We start from the raw sequence: 21,819 nt of genomic DNA, 5'->3' as shown, positions 1-21,819 counted from the left end.
CAGTGCTCTTTGCTTGTACTAAGTTAGGGTTGCGATATTCGAAAACGAAGAGGCATGCCCCCTCAAACAATTGGAATTTTGCCGTACGATTTATAACCACGGAGAAAGAGCCAGATGAGCACTTCCATTAACTGGAACAACTTATTCGAACTTAATTTGTTTCTAAGAGACGTACAGTGGAAAAACCCAGAAGCAGCATAGTAAAATCAGAATCTTGGGGCATAAAGAGCCCTTCTATTGCTGCTTTGGAAAGATGGTATCAAAGTTACTTTAGAGGACAGAGCTACTATGTAATGATAAACATATTAACCAAGTTGGTTTTTTGACCTTGAGTGGCTCTTGATTTGAGCAGTACTTCATGACAAACACTGCACAGGAGGTGGGGGTGATTTTTGGAGAAAATATTCCCAAGCCTGTGGTGTTTTAATATAAGATATCAGACCAGGGCCGACTCACAGTGGGTGACTTTTGTTAAACTAATGTTTCACTCAGCTCTGGTTAATGATGGTGCCCAGAATTGAATCTGAGACCACTGTGACCTCCTTAAGACTTGAAAGTCTGTTTTCCCATCTCCCCATGGGTTTATTTTTCTTTTTCAAAACAACTTTAAAACTTACAAAAATAATTCATGTTTAAGGCTGAAAACTTAAAATGGAAAGCCTAAGAGAAAACACAGTAAGCCAGTTTAGTACTTATCCTTTTGAAAGACTTTTGTTTTCATGTACAAGTATTCTACAAAAAATGTTACCAATTAGATGACTTTTATTGTATGCTTTTCCCCATTTGTATATATTAGAAAGATGTTTCGGGGCCGGGCGGTAGCGCAGCGGATTAAGCGCACGTGGCGCCAAGCGCAAGGACCAGCTGAAGGATCCCAGTTCGAGCCCCCCTGCTCCCCATCTGCAGGAGAATGGCTTCATGGTGGTGAAGCAGATCTGCAGGTGTCTAACTTTCTCTCCCCCTCTCTGTCTTCCCCGTCTCACTCCGTTTCTCTCTGTCCTATCTAACAACAACATCATTAGCAACAATAATAATAACCACAACAACAATAAAATAACAAGGGCAACAAAAGTGGAAAAATAGCCTCCAGGAGCAGTGGATTCGTAGTGCAGGCACTGAGCCCCAGCAATAACCCTGGAGGCAAAAAAAAAAAAAGTTTCAAGAGTAAGAAATTGTTTCCTTTCCTTTCTTTTCTTCCTTCCCTTTCTTCCTCTCTCCTTCCCCTCACTATTCCTTCCTTCCTTCCTTTTTTCCTTCTTTCTCGCTTTCTTCCTTCATTCCTTTTTTTTTTGACTGGCACTGAGGCTTCACCACTCCAGGACAACTTTTTCAGGTGGAAAGACAGAGAGAGACAAGACAAATGATAGAATACACCACTGGACCAAAGCTCCCCTCAGTGTAGTGGGGACAAGGTTCAAACTTGGATTGTGTCCATGACAAAGCAAGACACTATCCAAGTGAGCTATCTTCTTGGCCCTCTTTTCTGATCCTTTAGAAAGGTAAGTTAGAGCTCCTGTTTGGGGAACTCTAATAGCCCTCTTGAAATAAAATCAAAGTGCTTTCCATGGCATAGGTACCTAACTATCCTTATTTCAACCTCTCCAGGCCATTCTTGCTATTCCTTACAAACATCAAGTGTACTACAGTTTTAGTGTCTGCATTTGCTGTTTTCTGTTTAGAATTCTGTTACCTGGTTCCTCAAGTTTCTCAAATATAATCTTAACAGGCTTTCCCTGATGATTCTGTGTAAAATACACTCCATTCCCTTGACATCCTTATCCCCCTTTACTTTTCTTTATAGAACTTTGCCACCACTTGGTAAATATGTATTCATTTGTTGGTTTATTGTATCTTTTCCCTAACCCTGTTGGGAAGCATGAGGTTTCCCCCTCCCCCACCAGAATAGCACCTGGCACACTGCAGGCATTTTATCATCTGTTGTGTGAATGAATGCTCATTATTCATCCATTCTTGTGACATTTCTGATAGGCTCCTTGACTTTTTTTTTTTTTGCCTACAGGGTTATTGCTGGGGCTCAGTGCCTGCACCATGAATCCTGATGGCCATTTTTCCCCCCTTTTGTTGCCCTTGTTGTAGCCTTGCTGTGGTTATCGTTGTTGTTGTTGTCCTTCGTTGTCGAATAGGTCAGAGAGAAATGGAGAGAGGAGGGGATAACAGGGGAAGAGAAAGATAGACACCTGCAGACCTGCTTCACCACCTGTGAAGCGACTCCTCTGCAGGTAGGGAGCCGGGGGCTTGAACTGGGATCTTCAAGCCGGTCCTTGCGCTTTGCACCATGTGCGCTTAACCTGCTGTGCACCCGACCCCCCTCCTTGACTTTTAGATAGCTAGATCAAAAAGTGGGATAACAATCCTTTATAAGTTAGGATAGTCTTCTCCTTTACATGTCTGAGAAGAATTTTACAAAGTAATTGGTTTGTGATCTTAAGAATTACAGCTCTGATTTAACACAAACAATTGAAGGAAGGAATATTTTTGGAAATGTTAACTGACTTTCCTTAACATGCATTATTCTTTGTATCACATTGGAAATCTTTGAAAAGTATAGAGTATCCCAGTTATGTTTACAATTGTGATTCCAATTTAGTAGTTCCTGGTGATAGTATAAGCCTCAAGAGCAGAGAGAGAGAGAGGGAGAGAGAGAATGAGATTATGTGTTTGTGTCAACAGATACCCAGAGATATAATTACAGCTTCAATGTGTTTTCATTTGAGGAGTAACTGTTATAGTTACTTAATTTTCCTGACAAGTCTAGCCTTTTCAGCACCCTGCTTAACAGTTTTTGGATGATAGGTATACTTAAGGTTTTTTTCTTTCACCATTTTAAAATCCTTGAACTTTTGAACATTTTATGTCTCTTATGTGACTCAAGCTATTTGAAAGTATCAGTTTTATTTTTCAGGATGAAATGACCTCTGCAGTAAAATATATAGTTGCATATTCTTTATACAGATGGGAAAATTATATCTTGGGGCAGAATCATTACAGAGAGGATATAGTGTAAGTGCAAACTTTTTAAAGGCTTGAATTTCAAGTAGGCTACTTTAATTTTAGTATGTTTTTGAAAAGAAATCCTGCTTCTTGCTCTTAAAGAAAAGGAGTTCTTTGAACATAATCCAAACAGAGATATCAAAACCCCTTTTTCTTATGCCCCAAATATAAAAGAACTTGGGTGGGAGAAAGAATCTCCCAAATGAAAGTTTTAGTCTTTTAAAAGTCTAAAGATTTCAAGCTGTGTATTCTATTTGTTCACTTACTGAGTGAACAAATATTTGTATTTGGGTCAGTTCTATGTGGTTTTGTGTGGGGTACATTACCATGTTGTTTTAGACCACCAACTAGGTTTATTATTTCTTTTTTCTATCTCACTACCTCCATTATATTCTCTCCTCAAATGATATAAATGGATGCATTCCTGGGACTTCAGTACTCTCTGGATGCAGATGACTCCCTCAGTTATGCCTTCCATCTGGATCTTTCTGTTTCAGACTTGCATTTTTAGATGTTGCCTTCCTGCTAACTAACTTGCTCCCTCAGTGTTCATCACTCTTAGTCCTCTTCCTCCAGCCTTCCCTGTCTGTGTTCCCTGCCCCTGCCTTATTGTTCAGGAGTTATCTTTGATTCTTCCTGATCACCCCTTCTACAGCAACTTCCTCCCCATTGTCCCCTTTCATGATACATATGGGTTTCCTGCTTAGTGCTTTTCCAAAATTCTAAGTATTTCATTAATATTTCCTTCTTTATTGTCTACTCCGCCAAGAGACTGCAATATCTATGAAGACAGAGACAGTCTTGTCTTGTTTATGGAACAGCCCCAGCAGCCAGTGCTCTGTTTAGAATCTGGTAGATGCAGGTCCTCAATGCTTTTTGAATAATAATCACCACAACCATTTTTTTTTTAAACAAGGTGCCCCATCCATTGCTTATAAGAAATGTATGTTCACACATTATTTCTAAATATCTGGGAGAACCCAGTAAGATGTTTTTTCATTATAATTTCTACTTTTAGTTGAGAATATTGAGCTTAAGTAATTTTTAGAGTTACACAGTTAAGGAAGTGGTGGGGCTAAGATTTGAATCTGTGTGATCTGACTGTAGACACAGCCTTTTATTTATGATGTTTCACCTGCTCTCTGGATGGAACATGTTCTTATTTGGTGGGTTATTTTTGGGGCTTGGGAATACTAAAACACTTTTTCATTAAAAAAAAAACAGTAGTGGGGGACCAGGCAGTAGGGCATCTGATTGAGTGCACACAGTACAGTGTGCAAGGACCTGGGTTCAAGCTTCTGGTCCACATCTCTAGGGGGAAAGCTTCATGAGTGCTGAAGCAGGTGTGCATGTATTTCTTTGTCTCTCTTCCTCTATTCCCCCTTCCTCTCTCAATTTCTCTCTGTCTCTGTCTAATAACAAATAAATTTAAATATTAAACAAATGGTAGTGGTGTTCTAAGAATAAAAAAATAAAACCACCAAAGTCTACTGAGTAGGGACATTCTACTTTTAGATAGCAGGAGGAACCTGCATATATGACTATAGCAGTGAATGAATATGAAATGAGCTATAATATTATTGTAATATTTGATGGCTTGATTTTTTTTTAATAACTGAGGTCTCACATATGTGATTCCATTTCTCTGGGCTAACTTTTTCAGAGAAAGAGACATGTATAGAGGGAGAGAGACAACAGCACCAGACTTTCCCTTGGGTCCATGAGTCTTCCCTATGGCATGCCAGGGCTTGAATTTGGGCCACTCTTATGGCAAGGCAGGCACACTATCAGGCAAACTATCTTTCTAGCTCCTATATTCGGTGTTTTAAGGATTATGATAGAGACTGTCCAGAACAGGAGCTGTAGCATATGCAGTGCCAGGGATAGAACTTGTGTCTTGTGTATACAAATCTTGCACTCTACCTGTTCAGTCACCTCACTGGTAGCATATATTTATATTTTAAAGCATATATTGAAGTATAAGATGAGTTGGATTAGGATATTGCATTCTCATGTAAAGTTTCTGTTAATCACCACACTAGAGCACACACAATAGTGTCCAGGCAGAGTGCTTTAATGTTACCTTGGCCACTTTCTAGCCATAAGCTCTTGGATAAACTATTTAACATGTAACTACAAATTTTCACCTGTGAATGGGGAAAAAATTCAAAGTTTTTATCAGTTAGGGTCGTTGTGAGGAGCATGATTATACACAAAAAGAATGCTAGCTTTACTACTATAATGAAAAAAAGTCTTTGGAAAAAAAACAACAAAAACTTGTGACCCTGTAAATTAGAGTTTGGGTAATAGTGGAAGACAGACCATAACTAACAATACTGGTCCACTGACATTGGGTTTAAGTTTATAAAAGTTGTCAAAATTGAGATTTACAGTTGCTTTATTGATGGCAACTTTATGTTTGCATTTAAACTTACCGACTACTAGTAGGCAAGATAGTTTTATTTTCAAACTCCTCCCTATCAGAAAGAGTCTCAGGGTAGAGAGACATTTGAGGGATAGATCATTTTCAAACATCGGCTATTTTTTCTTTCATCTGAAAAGTCCTTACCATGATTATTGTTTACTTCAGTAATGATTATCACCAGGGTGTTTACTTCAAATAACCAAGCAAACAGTAGGCCCAGTGCAGGCATGGCAGTAGGCTTGGCAGGCATTATGGAATGTCTGGGCACAGTTGTATTTTGTGGTGGGATGCCTTATAAGAAAGCACTGGTAACTTCCATCATCTCCATGAAATAGTGGGTGAGAATCTCTACTGTGGGTAAGAAAGAAGAGGTCAGAGGAAAAAATGAGATTTGGCATACAATTGAGATAAGAAAGAGGGAAGATGGGGGTAACCTTTAGCATGTTCAAGCAGTATGCAGGGCTCTGCTGAGATAGAAAACCATATACTGACTGGTGAACCAGAGCCTTCAGTTGTCTGGCGTAGGAGCAAGGGTGGTGTACATAGTTGTGCTGAGCCAGAGCTGGGCTTGCTGAGGCTGAGTGGTGGGATGTCAGTGGAGCAGAGGAACTGGCCTTATTGGTCAGGAAGTAATTAGTATGAGAGATTAGGGTGTCTAGACTGAATGTGGAGGGGGAAAGAAAAGGATTATAGCTGTTGTGAAGTCCAGGAATGGGTGTATTAGAGTGATGGAGTAGAAGAGGAGATGCAGTTAGAGATGGGCAAGTGAGTGAAAGATTTCAGAGTCAGAACAACTAATCACTGGACATGACAGATTCATAGGTTGTGCCATTGACATGAATGATGGAAATGAAGTGAGCTCATTGAAGACAGGTGAAGTCAAGAATGTCAGGTAACTGAAGGACTGGAGAGTTTGAGTCACCCATGTGACCAGAGAAGCCAACAGAGGGATGGCAGGGTATTGGGGTATACAGAGAGGATGGTATACAGTCTTCAGTGAATGAAATAGAACAAGAAAGATGTTATAGCCTGTCTGCAGGAGCCTCAAAAGATCCTGACATTTTGCTTGAAGGCAGTGAAAGAGCAGTGATTTACAAGTTATTGGTTCAAAGACTTCTGGAGTCAACCTTGGCCAGGGTTCATCATGCTTCTGAAAGATTCCCAATTCAAGTGGCAGAACTGATGGCACATGATTTGTATTTCTAAGTTTGGTCACGAAAATAATGTGTGTTAAAAACAAAGATTTCAGGGAGTCGGGTGGTAGCGCAGCAGGTTAAGCGCATGTGGTGCAAAGTGCAAGGACCAGAGTAAGCATCCCGGTTCAAGCCCCTAGCTCCCCACGTGCAGGGGAGTTGCTTCACAAGTGGTGAAGCAGTTCTGCAGGTGTCTATCTTTCTCTTCCCCCCTCTGTCTTCCCCTCCTCTCTATTTCTTTTTTTTTTAATATTTATTTTATTTATTTATTCCCTTTTGTTGCCCTTGTTGTTTTATTGTTGTAGTTATTATTGTTGTTGTCGTTGTTGGATAGGACAGAGAGAAATGGAACAACAACAGTAACTACAACAATAAAACAGCAAGGGCAACAAAAGGGAATAAATAAATATTTAAAATAAATAAAGATTTCAGGACTCAATCCCTGCCCTACTAAATTAGAAATCCTGGGAGAAAGAACTTAAATGTGTGTTTTAGTGCGCTCCCACCCTGCCTACACACCTGGTAATTTTTTATTTATTTTTTTTTTGCCTCCAGGGTTATCACTGGGGTGGCTCAGTGCCTGCACTACAAATCCACTGCTTCTGGTAGCCAGTTTTTTCCTTTTTTTTTTTTTTGATAGAGCAGAGAGTTGAGAGAGGAGAGAGAGAGAGAGAGAGAGAGCAAGAAATATAGGCACCTGCAGACCTGCTTCACCACTTGTGAAGTGATTCCCCTCGCAGGTAGGGAGCTGGGGGCTCTAACTGGGATCCTATGTGTGCTTAACCCAGTGTGCCACCGCTCGGTCCCCCACACCTGTTAATTCTTTATAGTGAAATAATTCTGGGAACTGTTATGGTAGTGGTTAAGAAATAGGGTATGAGGGACCAAGTGGTAGTGTACCTGGTAAAGTGTACACATTATAGTGTTCCAGGATCTGGGTTCATACCCCCACCCCTGCCCCACCTGCAGGGGGCAAGCTTCACAAGTGATGTAACAGTGCTGCAGGTATCTCTCTGTCTCTCTCCCCTTTCCTTCTCTGTCTTTATCCAAATTAAATAAATACATAATTTTTTTAAAGGGAGTCAGGTGGTAGCGCAGTTGGTTAAGTGCATGTGGCGTGAAGTGCAAGGACTTGTCTAAGGATCCCGGTTCGAGCCCCTGGCTCCCCACCTGCAGGGGAGTCGCTTCACAGGCAGTAAAGCAGGTCTGCAGGTGTCTATCTTTCACTCCCCCTCTCTGTCTTTCCCTCCTCTCTCCATTTCTCTCTGAGCTATCCAACAACGATGACATCATTAACAACAACAACAATAATAACTGCAACAATAAAACAAAAAAGGCAACAAAAGGAAAAATAAATAAAGTTAAAAATTTTTTTTAAGTAGGGTCTGCCTGGATCTGAAGATGAGACTGGTTGGAGCAAGTGTTGCCTAGGTTTTGCAAGTATATCTGAAAGCAGTAAAAGATGGGCTCCCCCATTAGAGGCAAGCACACTGGCACCTGCGAGAAGAGACTGTTAAGGACAAAGGCAGAAACTTTATGCAAAATCATTCAAATTATAGCAGTTTGAGGACATTCCTTATAATGGAAACAGTCCTATTTCCCCCTGATCTTGAGTATGTAAATAATCATAATAATTATCCTTTTCACTAGGAATAGGTCAAAGTATGGTTTTGGTTAGTTCAAAAAGGTTGAGAAAAAAATAATGCAATTTAGGAGTCTCATTATAAGCTAGTATGTTTTAGTGCCTTGACTATCTGTAGAATTTGTTAATTAAAAACAAAATTGTATATATGACACTGTTTTGTCTCATAAGATGTTGGATTTAAAAAGCACTTATTTAATGACAGGCCAAAGACAAAGACAGCTATTGTCCGTCAAAGGGTTGTATATATGACTACCTACTTAAAATCATGATACCTGAAACTAATCACCACATTCTCTTTATTTCACCAAGAAAATTCTTTTAAAAAAAAAATAGTGATTTATATGACTACAGGTTAATAGGAGTGTACATAAACACTATTCCCACCACCAAAAGACTATGTCCTGTCCCATTCCCCCCCCCCCCCCCCCCAGGTAAAGCCGAACATCCACCTTCACCCTCAACCCAGAGATTTTTACTTTGGTGCCTTTTCCAAACTCAGTCAAATTCTGCTTTGGGTTTCCCTTTCTGTTCTTTTTTCTCAACTTCTGTTTATGAGTGGGATCATCCCATGCTTATCTTTGTCTTTCTGACTTAGCTCACTTAAATAGGGGCTGGAGAGAGAACTTGGACTTAGCTACTTTGAGCTGACCATGTAGAATCCCTTTTGCAAGTTAATGACAGTATGAGTTTGAATGACTGTATTAGGATACTTTAACTGTATTTAATACTGGGCTTGTCATACTTCAATAGCAATGTGTTAGTGACAAATGTTGTTAGTCCTGCTAGAAGTAGTTTCTGTGGACCATGAGCCTAAAACTCAATTTGCTCTGTCATGTGTTCCGTTTCTTATTTCCTATTACCCATGCAGAAAAGCCTAGCCTTTGGGCTGGTGAACTGGGTGCCAAAAATGGCATAGCATGTTGGCTATATTTCTGTACTTTTCACATCCTTCCATTTACTGTCTCATCGTTCTTGGTGCATGGAACCATCATGAACACATATCTTGAGACCTGGAAAATGTGTAGCAGTGGTAGCTTAGGAAGTTCAGCTGAACTAGAACTTCAGTATTTATTTTTATTTATTTTATTTTTCTTCTTTCCTTTATTGGGGGATTAATGTTTTATAGTCAACAGTAAATAGAATAGTTTGTACATGCATAATGTTTTTCAGTTTTCCACATAACAATACGACCCCCACTGGGTCCTCTGCCATCCTTTTCCAGGACCTGTACTCTTCCCCGCCCACCCCAGAGTCTTTTACTTTGGTGCAGTACACCAAAGAATTTCAGTATTTAAATTGAGATTTTTCTTAAGAAGTGACTCCATTTTCCATAAAGAAATGTAAAAATTTCTTTATTGGGGGATTAATGCTTTACATTCGACAGTAAATACAGTAGTTTGTATATGCATAACATTTCTCAGTTTTCCACATAACAATACAACCCCCACTAGGGTCCTCTTTTATCCTTTTTGAGAGCTTGTTTGGAGGTTCTAGCAAGGGAGCGCAGCTACTTGTATATCCTCGACTGAGGACCGCTCTGTCAATATTCTGGGAAAGCCATCAGGAGGGACACACATGGAATGGTAAGGGAGGAAGGGGACACCCGCCTAGCCAGCCAGATCAGCCAAATCAACCCTGGCGATCAATGGGGTGACAGATGTTGCAGCCAGATCGCCCTCACATCCCTTTCATCCTTTTTGGACCAGTATTCCCTGCCCGCCCCCCTCCAGAGTTTTTTCCTTTGGTGCAATACACCAAAGAATTTCAGTATTTAAATTGAGATTTTTTTTTTTTTAAGAAGTGACTCCATTTTATTTAAGAAAAATTTAGAGTTTGTTCCCCTTTATGAAAACATTTTCTTTTAGAGCTGAGACACATTGAGCAGAAGCCCAGTGAGTCATGGTAATGATAGCAGTGATAGCAACAAGCTCTTTTTGCTTGTTTTTTTTTTTTTTTTTTTTTTGCCACCAGGGTTGTAGCTGGGACTCTGTACCTGCTTGGCTCCACCACTCCTGGTGGCCATCTTGTTTTCTGTTTTGATAGGGGGGAGAGTCAGAGATATAGAGGAGAGGCAAAGAGACACTGCTTCAATGCTTCCCCATGTAGGTGACCAGGGGTTTGTACCTGGGTCCTTACACATAGCAGTGTATGCACTCTACCAGGTGAACTGTCACTCATCCTGCAATAACATGTTCTTTAGTATTGCCTTTTCCTGCCACAAATCCCAGGAGCCCTTATAGGCAGCTATATAGTGGCATTCATTACAATGTTTGAATTACTAATTAAGAATATTCATTTTAAGGGAGTTGGACAGTAGTGCAGCGGGTTAAGCGCACGTGGTGCGAAGCACAAGGGCTGGTGTATGGCTCCAGGTTCGAGCCCCCAGCTCCCCACCTGCAAGGGAGCAGATTTACAAGTGATGAAGCAGGTCTGCAGGTGTCTATCTTTCTCTCCCCCTCTGTCTTCCCCTCCTCTCTCCATTTTTCTCTGTCCTATCCAACAACAATGACATCAATAACAACAACAACTACAATAATAAACAACAAGGGCAACAAAAGGGAATCAATAAATATAAGAAAGAATGAGTTTTTTTTAATTCCAGCTGTGAGTAGACACCATGGGGTTGAGAAAGGTCTCTAAAGGAATGGGGATACAGAACTCTGGTGGTAGGAAAGATGTGGAATTATGCCCCTGTTATATCATAATTTTGTAAATCAATATTAAATCACTAATAAAAAATTTAATAAAAGGTCTTCAACCTTTAGTTTTTTTTTTTTTTTTTTAGTGAGAGATTGAGAGAGACCAGAGCAACACTCCACCATCCATGATGTTCTTACTGTCTATCTTCTTGTATGTGGTGTTGGGATCAGGGATCAACCAATGTCTTCAGGCATGCAAGGCATGTGCTCCATCACTGAGCCACCTCCCTAGCCCCAAGACTCTTTAAAATATACATGTTTTTATTTGTGACTTAGTAATGGTTTACAAGATATGATTACAGGGGTATATTTCCACACCACACTTCCCACCAAAGATTTGTCCCTCCTCCCGCTGCTGCTTTGAGAATCATTATAGATTTCAGTCTTAGCGAAGACTTTTTTTGTATGTTTATGTGCATTAATTTTCTATATTCCACATATGAGTGAAAGTATAGTAGTTGTCTTTCATCTCCTTACATCACTAAGCATGGTCACCTCCAGTTCCAGTCATCTTGTCCTGAAGGATACTATCTCCTTTAGCTGCAGAGTATAATTTGGCTTTTTTTTTTTAAGTTAGTCAAGATATATTTAAATATCTAACCTTAAGCAGGGAATAACTGTTTGCTGTGAAAGATACACCATCAAAATATAGGATCACAGACCAAAAAGAAGTTTTTCTGGTGTTTGGTAGAAGTAACAGTAGATAATTAGAGGCTGTTGGGAAGTGTTTGTATTTAAACTGGATCTTGAAGGTTGGTTAGAGTTTTTAGCTGTTATATTTGATATTATCTGTTTACTAGGGAATCATATTTTAGCAAGACTACAGAATTATTGATGTTTTATAGCTTAATAAAGCAGCTTTCAATTATCTAAATGACTCACTGATCCAGAATACTTCATTCTTTAATTGTTTTAGATATCATTGTAATTGACATAGGCAGTTCCTTAAGGAATATATGATGGAAAAGAGCTTTAGTGAGAAGTTTTAAAATAATCTTGGGGTTCCTATTCGTCATCCATTTACTTTAAGATTTGAGATAGCATGGTGGGGACCAGGGGCTTAAACCCATGTCCTTGTGCACTATAATGTGTGAGCTTAACCAGGTGTGCCACTGCCGCCCCCCCCCCCCCCCATTTTTAGCAGAGTTCTGGTTCAAGTTTTCTGATTCTTCATCATCATGATATGGTGCCTTTCACATTTTTGGTACCATTATCATTTAATATCATTGCACTTTATACCTAGTTGTTATTCAAAATTTGTTGAGGCTTTGCCAATAAATGTTTGTCAGACACTGTGTAAAGTACTGGAAATACAAGAGATCAGAGGGCCAGACCCTAACTTTAGAGTGCCCATTTGAAAAGGTCTAAACCCAAGGCTGCAGCCTATATTCCTTTTTTTTTTTTTTTTTGTATTTTAAATACATGTACACTAGAGCACATCTCAACTCTGGCTTATAGTGGTGTTAGGGATAGAATCTGAAACCTCAGAGCCTCAGGCATGAAACGTCTTGCAGAAACAATGTAGTGTTTTCCCAACCTGCAGTTTTTATGTGTGACTGACCTTCCCTACAGAATTCATATTTGTCATGTCTACAATTGCATGAGCCAGTTCCTTAAAATAAATCTTCTAATATGGCTGTATGTATGCACATAAGTACATGTGAACATACACAAGTGGTTCTGTTTCTCTGGAAAATATAAACTGATTCAGTACTCATTAAGCACTACCATTATCAAAGCAGAAAGAAGAGTAAGACATTTGGTAAGCAAGATGGCTTAGTGTGGTTTTAGCCATGTTGAGTTTAAGGTGCACCATGGAATCCATATGGAGCCCCTGGCAGGCAGACGTAGTGAGGGGGTAGGTAGTTCACAGAAGTAGTCTTGGACTGTAGGTGTATAAGTTTGGGAATTACCATTGTGTAGTTGTTGATTGAAGCTCTGTTTGTGGATGCTCTCAGAGAAAGTAGCATGACAGGTAAGAGGAAGTATAAGGATGGAACTTTAGGAAACATCAGCATTTAGAGGAGCTGTAAAGGAAGTGAAGCCTATAGAAAGTCAAGAGAAACCTGGAGATCAGGATGCAGCATCACTAAGTTACCTATAAAGGTCAAGAGAAATGCTGGCATATGTCCACTAAAATGATCTCCTAGGAGGTGGCATTAGAGGTAACTGTTTTAATGTCGCACTACTTGACACTGGGTGGAATAAAGAACCTGATAATGAAGTGGATGAAGGTGTACATTTAATGCTGCTATTGCAACTTCTTAAGCTAAGTGATCCTAGGTGATCCTGGTCCATGCTAATTGATTCATAATGATCCTGGGTCCATGCTCCCAGAGGGATAAAGAATAGGAAAGCTTTCAAGGGAGGGGATGATATATGGAACTCTTGTGGGAATTGTGTGGAATTGGACCACCCTCTTATCCTACAGTCTTGTTGATCATTATTAAATCAATAATAATAATAATAATAAGCTAATTAAGGAAGTATTGAGCATACAAAGGAACTATGGGATTTCCTGACAGAAGGGGTGATTATTAGGATGAGAAGGACTCTAGCATATTCAGAGGGAGAAGAGATAAAGCTAGAAGAAAAGGAAGAAGATGGACTCAAGGGAGATGAAAGAATAAATGCTTAATCAAAGTTTCTTTCCATGTTTTTTGTGTGGATGGAGGGACATACCTAGGGAGTGTTCATTAGCATTATTAGAGAAGGCATGCCTTTTTCATTTTGTGTGGAAAGAGGAAAGGCTCTTTGGGGTTACTAGGTGCATTTTTAGAAGGTAGGAGACTGGACATTTTGCCTTCATAAAAGTTTTCTTTGTGAAGTGGACTTTTGGCACCAACTGATAGCCAAGGGGTTATGGATGATACGGTAAAGTCTTTGAAGACAGGGGAGGGAGTATAAAATTACTGCTGTGGAACTTGAAAGTGGGGATTGATTATTGTTTCTGGTGTCTGTTGGATGAAAGCTATACTCCACAGTCTGATGTTTAATGTCCTCCACAATCAGTTAGCCAGTTCTGCCAGACTACCTATCTTTTTGGTTTCATTCAGTACACTTGTACTTCAGCCAAGAGTATGTTTGCTGTAGCATGAGAATGTGGCTTTGAGACTGAATATTGTAGTGAAAAAGCCACTGGGCTTCACTGAGTCCTGTGTTATCAGTGTCAAACTCTTCCATTTACCAGCTATGGGCCTTTGAATATTCTTTAACTTACCTGCTTCTTTATTTGTAATCTCTTGGTTGTAACAGCAACAATAATGAACAACAATGGTAACAGTATCAGATAAGAAAGTGCATTAAAGTATTTTGAAGGGCATAAGAGGTGGTGTTACCAGGCCATGAGTAATCTTAGCTCCAGGCTTTTATGTAAACTTTCTTTGTGACTGGAACCTGTACCTTTCTCTCCAACTGTCTAAATTCAGCCTGTGTTACAGATAGAAATTCTAAGAGGCCATCAGGTGGCTCATCTGGTAGAGTGCACACATTACCACATATAGAGTAGGGTTTGAGTGCCTGAGGGAGGGTGGAGCTTCACAAGTGGTATAGTATACTGCATTGTCTCTCCTGTCTTTCTCTTGCTAAAAGAAAAAATGGCCTCCAGGAATGGTGAAGTTGTACAGGCACTCAGCCCCAGCAATAAAGTAGGTGGGATGGGGGGTATACTAGTTCCTGTAATAAGTAAACCCTGCTAAAATATCAGTGATTTAAAACCAAGATTTACATGTTTATTTCAAATCCCATTAGTTGATGAGATAGAGGGAATAGATTTTCTGATGGGTATTCTGCCATCTTCAAACTAGTATTCCCAGCATTGCCCTGAGCTTTGGTGTTCATTCTACAGGATCTTGGGGGCAGAAAAAGAGAGTGGACGATTGTCTGGGAGGCTTTTATACACTGAACCTGGGGTGAAAGCTTGTAACTCAGGCCAAATGACAGCTGTTTGGAAGGAGGCATTTGCTAAATGGAAGATGAATTTGAGGTGTGTGATTATTTGCAAGCACGTAATAGTGGTGAGGAAACCAAGACAACTGAGGCAGGCTCTATGTAGCTCTTGGGCAGAATGAAGAAGCTATGTCTCCTGCCTTAGTGAGGCAGAGTTTAGGAAGGGCTGTGGGTCCTAGGACTGGTAAACACAAGTACTAAAGAGGTAGAAGAGAGATGATTGGGCTAGGAGAATGGGTGGGCCTTTCATGGACCTTCTGAGATGTGCCTTTGAACTGCTGGGGAGGTAGGTACTTTATTTTCCAAGATGAAAAATCTAGAGAGGCGATGCCTTGATTAAAGGTATACATCTGGTAGGCAGCAGATGAATGAGCTAGAACTTGAGTCCTGTGATGTCATAGGCCCTGGTGGTGAGAGTCAGGGAATACTGCAGCTGGAACATGAGAAAACCTGTTCTCTGGGGCCAGGTGGTGGTGGTGCACCTGGTTAAGTGCTCACATTACGGTGTGCAAGGACCCAGGTTCAAGCTCCTGGTCCTTACCTGCAGGGCATAGCTATATGAGTGGTGAAGCAGGTCTGCAGGTGTCTCTCTGTCTCCCTCTCTAACTCCTCCTCTCTCAATTTCTCTCTGTTTGTATCCAATAACAAATTTTTAAAGAAAGATTTAAAAAGAGAGAGACAGCCTGTTCTCTGAAGTTGATTTTAGATGAACCTTACTCAGTGGGTGGAGGATGACCTCTATGATACTGTTCCTTTATAGGGGACTCATATGGTGGCTGCTTTAGCTGGAGGAAAAAGGGCATTTAAGGCAGAGGGAGCAGCCTGAGCAAAGACACTACAGTAGAAGTGTGCTCTGCAGTGTTTGGGGGAACTGCAAGGAGCACTGGGAGAAGAGTATAAGATGGTAGGAGAGTCAAGCAGGGCCTAGATCACCCAGGAGCATACAGGCTATGCCATGGAGCTGTTTTTCTAAAGGACAATGGGAAACCTTTGTGCATTTTGAGTGAGGATAGGATAATCTAATTGGAGGGTGTATCAGTGGTGTACCTGGTTGAGTGCACATGTTACCATGTACAAGGACCTGGGTTCAAGCTTCACAAGCAGTGAAGCCATTCTGCAGGTGTCTCTCTCTTTCTCTTTCTCTATGGCCCCCTCCCCTCTCAATTTCTGTCTGTCCTATTAAAAGAGAAAAGAAAAACATTTTTAAAAAAACCTGGTTGGTGGTAGCTTTAAAAGCCACTTTCTGGGGCAGGCAAGATAGCTCAGTTGGATAGTGTGCTTGCTTTGCCCTGGGCATGACCCAGGCTCAAACCTGGCCCTTGCCACACTGAAGGAAGCTTTGGTGTTGTGATGCCTTTCTATTTTTGTCTCTTTCTGTTCTTTTCTTTTCTTTCTATTTTTTTAGATTTATTTATTTATTTATTGCCTCCAGGGTTATTGCTGGGGCTCAGTGCCTGCACTACGAATCCACTGCTCCTGGAGGCTATTTTTCCTATTTTGTTGCCCTCGTTGTTGTGCTTGTTGTAGTTGTTATTGTTGTCATAGCTGTTGTTGCTGTTGTTGGATAGGACAGAGAAAAAATGAAGAGAAGAGGGGAAGACAGAGAGGAAGAGAGAAAGACACCTGTAGACCTGCTACACCGCTTGTGAAATGACCTCCTGCAGGTGGGGAGCCGGGGGCTTATTTTTTGTCTCTATCTGAAAATGTTGACTTGGAACAGTGAAGCCCCAGTGATAACTAAAACAAAAACAAAAAACAATCTACTCTGGTTGTTATGTGTAGGATGGCTTGGGGTGGGGTGGGGTGGGGGCACCAGAGTGGATGATGTAAGAGGAGGAATGTAAGAGGAGCTGTGTATTGCTCAGACTAGAGGTTCATGTTGATCAGAAGATTTGGTCCTTTTTAATTTGATGTAGTCCCATAGGTTTATACTTGCCTTAGTCTTCCTTGTAATTGGATTCGTTTCATTGAAAATGTCTTTAAAATTTATGCGGAAAAAAGTTCTTCCAATATTTTCCTCTAAGTATCTGATAGTTTCTGGTCTAACATCCAAGTCCTTGATCCACTTGGAATTTACTTTTGTATTTGGTGAAATACAGTGATTCAGTTTCATTCTTCTGCATGTTTCAACCCATTGTTTCCAACACCATTTGTTGAAGAGACTCTGCTTTCCCCATGTAATAGTCTGGGCCCCTTTGTCAAAGATTAGATGTCCATACGTGTGGGGCCTCATTTCTGGGCTCTCAGTTCTATTCCACTGGTCAGTGTGTCTGTTCATGTTCCAGTACCAAGCAGAAGATTTGGTCCTGCATTTCCCGTTAACTCACACTCTGTTCTTTTAATATATATATATATATATATATATATTTGTTAATTTTATTTTTGAGAGAGATGCAGAGAGACACACACACAAACACAGAAAAACACCAGAGCACTGCTCAGCTCTGGCTTATGGTGGTGTGGGGGATTGAACCTGGGATTTAGGAGCCTCAGGCATGAGAGTCTGATTGCATAACCATTAGGCTGTCTCCCCCACCCTCACACTCTGTTTTTAGTCAAGCTTCGGTGAGTAGTCATATCTGCAGTGTCTACGTCTTCACCTCCTCAACAAACCTAGATTGCTCTGACTCTTGGTACCACTTTTCAGAAATGTCTTAGACAAAGGATACCCATGGCTCATTGTGGTTAGTCAAGCCCAGGTCCTTACCTTCTTTTGGCTTGACTTAACAGCCAGTTAGGAAACATTCCTGTCTTGAAATGTTTTCCTCTTTGTTCTTCTGTATCTGTGCTTCCTTACCACATGGCCTCTCTGTGGTTTGCAAGTTCTCAAACCAGCCCTGAAATGATAGTTCCCTAGGCTCCTGACTTTGGTCTTCCTGGGTTTCTTTCCACTGTGCCTTTCTGAACAGAATGAGCTGTCTTTGCCTTTCCATTTTCATCTCAGGTGTTTGGTCCCTCCTCTAGGAAGCCTCCCCTCTTTGCTCATGCTGTGTAGGAGCTACTTCCTCACCCTTGCTTTTTCTCCTTGAACATAACCTAGCCCACTGTGTACTTATTTGTCACCATAATCTAACAGTACTTGAAGGGTATGGTTACAATGAAAAAACCGTATGATCTATGACAAAGATTGCTTTCAGCTGTTCAGATGAACGCTACACTTTTTAGTGCAGGTATCTGCACCTGATTGTATGTCTTTTAGTAGCACATTTGTTTCTCATTAAGTCTGAAGACTATCTGTGTGTAGTATCTTCTGTGAATGAAGAGATTTAACTCAGAAGAATCAGTAATTGTCTCCATCTTCTGAAAGGAAAAGTAATCTGAGAATTTAAGAATATTAATTGCTTAATGAGAGTTTCTAAAGACCTATGTTGTCTGATAATTTGGTTTCCCACTCCCTCACATTCACCCCAAAACCTGTTGCATATGCCTCATATTTTGTGACTCCACAGTTCTCGGTTTGACATTACAATTGTCTCCATGGTGATGAGCACTGTGTTCTCTTGAACTGAATTGTGATAGCCTTTGAAAGATGAGCTCCTGTTTTTACGTCCTTCACTCCTGCTAACCCACCCATTGTATGAATGAAAAAGAAGAGGTGAGTAGAGACAGTGCAGTTTACACTTAGGTATATAAGTCACACATCTGGAATTTCAGTGTCGTTTGGGTGGCTACTATCACTAAAATCTCATGCTTCTCTTTCAGCTGTTTTCCTCCTCTTTCTCCTCCTCCTCCTCCTTTTCCTCTTCCTTCTTCCTTCTACTTCTTCTCTTTTGAATTCTCTTTTTGTTTCTCTTTCTGTTCCACACCCACTTTTTTCTTTCTTGGCTGGTGGAATAAAGAAAATAAAATGTTGAATTTTATTGTTTCTTTTTTAAATATTTATTTATTCCTTTTTGTTGCCCTTGTTGTTTTTTATTGTTGTAGTTATTATTGTTGTCATCATTGTTGGACAGAGAAATGAGAGATGAGGGGAAGACAGAGGGGGGAGAGAAAGATAGACACCTGCAGACCTGCTTCACCACTTGTGAATCGACTCCCCTGCAAGTGGGGAGCCAAGGGCTCGAACCGGGATCCTTAAGCCGATCTTTGTGCTTTGCACCACCTGCGCTTAACCCACTGTGCTACCTGAATTTTATTGTTTCTTAGTGACTGAACTTTTCAGACTTTTCCTAAACTGTTTAGTTTTCTGAACCTGACAGAGTAAAAGGAAATGATGCCATGAGGGGCTGGGCAATGGTACACCCAGTTAAGTGTACATATTACCTAGTGTGCAGACCTAGGTCGAGTCCCTGGTCCCCACCTGCAGGAGAGAAGTTTCATAACTGTTAAAGCAAGCGCTGCAGGTGTTTCTCTGCTTCTCTTTCCCCATTTCCTCTCCATTCTTTTTTTTTAAATATTTTTTATTTATTCCCTTTTGTTGCCCTTGTTTTTTTGTTTTTTTAAATTTCTTTATTGGGGAATTAATGGTTTACATTCAACAGTAAATACAATAGTTTGTACATGCATAACATTCCCCAGATTCCCATTTAACAATACAACCCCCACTATGTCATTCATCATCTTTCATGGACCTGTATACTCCCCTGTTGCCCTTGTTTTTTATGGTTGTAGTTATTATTGTTGTTGTCGTTGTTGGATAGGAGAGAAATGAAGAGAGGAGGGGAAGACAGAGGGGCGGAGAGAAAGACAGACACCTGCAGACCTGCTTCACCGCTTGTGAAGTGACTCCCCTGCAGGTGGGGAGCCGGGGGCTCGAACCAGGATCTTTACTCAGGTCCTTGTGCTTTGCATCATGAGCACTTAACCCGCTGCGCTACCACCCGACTCCCTTCCTCTCCATTCTTTCTGTCTCCATCTTCTACCGCCACTATCACCAGTATAATGGAAGTAATGTCTTTGAATGATAACTTTATTTGTATTATTTAAATAATGCTACAGGTTGATATTTATGCATTTTGTTTTTAATGTAGTGCCTGAGTTTTGTGTAACTGTGATGCCATCACTTTGGCCACCAACTATTTAATTCTTTTTTATTTTAGAATGAGACAGAGACAGAAGAGAGACAGAGGGATGCACTGTAGCACCACACCACCGTCCATGGAGGGCTCCCATGTGGTGTTGGGGTTTGAACCCAGGACATCATGTAGGGTGGGGCATGTGCTTCAACAAATAAACTGTCTCCTAGTTCTATACATGTACTCCCCCCCCCCCCGACTGTCTGCCTACTCCAACACTCCTAATGGCTATTTCCTCATTCTCTCTTTTTCTCTCTCTTTTATGTATGCAGAGGTTGTGAGAGACAAAGAAAATGAGAGATAATGCAGCACTGCTGCACCGCTCATGAAACTCCTCCCCGTAGGCATTCTCATGTGATAGGCAGGGACATGACCCATGTCCTTGCACATAGTAACATGTGCTTTACTGAATGAACCACCTCCCAGCCCCTATTTTTATATTTATTTATTTATTTTAATTTCTTTATTGGGGAATTAATGTTTTGCATTCAACAGTAAATGCAATAGTTTGTACATGCATAACATTTCTCAGTTTTCCACATAACAATACAACCCCTTCAAGGTCCTCTGTTATCCTTCTGGGTCCTGTATTCCCCCCCCCCCCCCAGAGTCTTTTACTTTGGTGCAACATGCCAATTCCAGTTCAGGCTCTACCTCTTATCTTTTTTTTCAACTTCTGCCTGAGAGTGAGATCTTCCCATATTCATCTTTCTATTTCTGACCTCATTTAACATGAATTTTTCAAGGTCCATCCAAGATCGGCTAAAAACAGTGAAGTCACCATTTTTTATAGCTGAGTAGTATTCCATTGTGTATTTAGACCACAACTTGCTCAGCCACTGAGTTGGACACCTGGGTTGCTTCCAGGTTTTGTCAGCCCCTATTTTTAGAAAGATTTATATATCTATTAAACCTGAGAGAGAGAGACCATAAGAGAGAGTGAGTGCAACATAACTTTGGCACATGTGATGCTGGGGAATTGAACTCAGGACCTCATAATTTAAAGTTGAACACTCTAGCCACTGTGCCACCTCCTGGAACACTGTACTTATACATTTTTCATGTAGTGTCAGGCTGATTACTTTTTTGAAAACTAAAAACATAGTTATTATTAATTTTTTTAAATTTTATTTATTTACCTGTTTATTTTGGATAGAGACAATGAGAAATTGAGAGGGGAGGAGAGAGATAGAGATAGAGAGATCTGCAGTACTGTTTCATTGTTTGTGAAGCTTCTCCCTGCAGGTGGAGACCAAGGGCTTGAACCCAGGTCTTTGTGCATGGTAATGTGTGTATTCAACCAGTTGTGCCACCATCTGGCCCCACATAGGGTAATTACTTAGTTTTAATTATTGGCATCTCTCAAATGGAATAAGACTGTGTATACATTTGAATTTGAATCTCCATACTGTTCTCTCATGAGTTTATTATTATCAGAATGAGATGTTTGGATGAGTCACACTATACTGATTCCCAGCTCATCTTCATTAGTGAGATTTCATTTATTATGTGAGAGACATTGCAGTTAGGCTGAGACCATTCTTTTTAAAAAATATATACATATTTTATTGGAATTTAATATCTTTCTGTTATTTATTTATAAAATAAAAAATATTGACAAAGACCATAGGATAAGAGGGGTAAAATTCCACACAGTTTCCACCACCAGAGTTCCATATCCCATCCCCTCCCTTGAATGCTTTTCTATTCTTTAACCCTCTAGGAGTATGGACCCAGGGTCATTATGGGGTGCAGAAGGTGGAATGGCTTCTGTAATTGCTTCTCCACTGAACATGGGCATTGGCAGGTCAATCCATATGCCCAGTCTGTCTGTCTCTTTCCCTAGTGGGGCGGGGCTCTGGAGAGCTGAGGGTCCAGAGTA

At 40.5% G+C, this 21,819-nt stretch overlaps 1 protein-coding gene across 5 annotated transcripts in view; it reads left to right on the top strand.

The window, feature by feature from the left end:
- The window catches only part of ZHX3 (zinc fingers and homeoboxes 3), a 148,613-nt gene that overhangs the window by 1,121 nt on the left and 125,673 nt on the right, over nucleotides 1–21,819 (top strand). Inside the window, exon 1 of one of the 5 annotated variants that reach the window (XM_060190114.1) lies at nucleotides 18,255–18,517. The exons of the other annotated variants lie outside the window; for them this stretch is intronic. The gene's annotated coding sequence lies outside the window, so the exon portion shown is untranslated. Of the gene's footprint in view, nucleotides 1–18,254; nucleotides 18,518–21,819 lie in introns of those variants that run through there. 5 annotated transcript variants of the gene reach the window in all.

The sequence above is a fragment of the Erinaceus europaeus genome, chromosome 1 (genome assembly GCF_950295315.1).
Source record: "Erinaceus europaeus chromosome 1, mEriEur2.1, whole genome shotgun sequence".
In the NCBI taxonomy this organism is placed as follows: domain Eukaryota; kingdom Metazoa; phylum Chordata; class Mammalia; order Eulipotyphla; family Erinaceidae; genus Erinaceus; species Erinaceus europaeus.
This window is presented reverse-complemented; position numbering and strand designations above follow the sequence as displayed.